Source organism: Ammodytes marinus (assembly GCF_949987685.1).
Source record: "Ammodytes marinus genome assembly, chromosome: 4".
NCBI lineage: Eukaryota > Metazoa > Chordata > Actinopteri > Uranoscopiformes > Ammodytidae > Ammodytes > Ammodytes marinus.
In genome coordinates, this window is record NC_137233.1 from 1,334,678 (window position 1) to 1,336,757 (window position 2,080).

Consider the following 2,080-nt stretch of genomic DNA (forward strand, 5'->3'; position numbering starts at 1 on the left):
AGAAGTCACTTTGGGGAAGTAAAGGAGAGCTACAAATGTACCAAATATCTGGAACAAACTCCCAGAAAACTTGAGGTCTGCTGCAACCCTCAGTTCTTTTAAATCGAGTCTGAAGACTTTTCTGTTTCCATTTTAACCTGTACTTTTAATTTTATTTAAATGTTTTACTTCTTTTCATTCGCTTTTAAATGTCTTCTAATGTGTTTTATGTATTTTAATCTTGCCCCTTGTAAAGCACTTTGAATGGCCTTGTGTTTGAATTGTGCTATAGAAATAAACTTGCCTTGCCTTGCCTACAAGATAATATACATTAGAAATTAAATATAATTTAAAATAATTAAAATTAAAGTACATGAGCAGTGTGCACGTACATGGATGAATAAGAAAAGACTAACCTTACAAATGTGTTGTTGGGGAACACACACACGCGCACACACACACACACACACACACACACACACACACACACACACACACAGTATGGGGAACTAGGATGTAGGAAAGCAACTGCATAGATCAGAGGAAATGGTTGAGATGGAACATTTAATAGAAAATAGTTTGTCACGTTTAAGTCTTCTGCAAAGCATTTCAGTCACTGGTGGCAAACTGAAAGGATGCAAGACTAGTAGAGCCACATGCCCTGCGTTCCAATACCCACACTACCTACTATTTAGTATGGTAGAAAAAAGATTGAGGATGTCCCAATACATGCATGTCAATTGTAGTATGCTGAAAATACATAAATGCCCCACTAACTCCAATAGCATTTTGGAGTATTCGTCTTTATTCTTGACATTTCTCAACAAAAAAAAATCTTTATCTTTAACTTCCTTATCTGATTTTTTTCTTAAACTCTTCTGTACTTTAGTATGTAGTGTAGTGAAAAGACTAAAACTCTTCTGTACTTTAGTATGTAGTGTAGTAAAAAGACTAAAACTCTTCTGTACTTTAGTATGTAGTGTAGTAACAAGAAAGAGTATGTGATTTGGAACGTAGGGATGGTTTGGGGAATACATGATTAGATATAAAGTGAGGACCAGGTATTGTTTGCTAGGTGCATCGATTGCAGCATGCTTCATAAGTCAGTATGAATGAAACTTACCTCAATATATGTATTAGTTAAAATAAATATTATGAATCAATATATATTATAATTAAGTTTCCACTGAAGAATTACATGGGGATTTTCTGTCCTTTGAAACCTGTTGGCTGTCACAGTGTCATTAAAAACACCACAGGATGAAATAACACAATAAACAAAGTAGAGATAAGAATAGATAACACACACACACACACACACACACACACACACACACACACACACACACACACACACACACACACACACACACGCACGCACAGGTAACAGATAAGGTGAATCTGGAAAAACCCTAGTCAAAGCAGTACAATAACCGTATGTACTGTATGCATGAATGGGTCTTTGTATTACGCACATTTACATCAGAAACAGAATAATACGTTTGTTACAGACATAAACGGAAATTTGTCTCTTTGGTGATAGCTAGTGTATGTGTGAGTGTGTGAGTTTGTTTGTCTGCGTGTGTATGTGTGAGTGTGTGAGTTTGTTTGTCTGCGTGTGTATGTGTGAGTTTGTTTGTCTGCGTGTATGTGTGAGTGTGTGTGTGTGTGTGTGTGTCTGCGTGTGTATGTGTGAGTGTGTGTGTGTGTGTGTGTGTGTGTGTGTGAGTGTGTGTGTGTGAGTTTGTCTGCGTGTGTATGTGTGAGTGTGTGAGTTTGTTTGTCTGCGTGTGTATGTGTGAGTGTGTGTGTGTGTGTGTGTGTGTGTACAGTATGTATTTGTGTATGTCTGTGTGCATGTCTATGGGGGTGGGAGGGTGATTGGGTTCTTTTAATGTTCTTCTCTTGATTTTATTTGCTGTTTTTTTTTTGGTATTTTTCTGTTGTTGTTTTTATTCGTTGTAAGGCACTTTGAGCTACTCTTGAGTAGAAAGCGCGATATAAATAACAATTGATTGATTGATTAATGTTGAGTTGATCTGTGTATTATATACTGTTGGAAGAAGTATTTTAGATCGTTTAGAAATACAGTTTAGTGTCC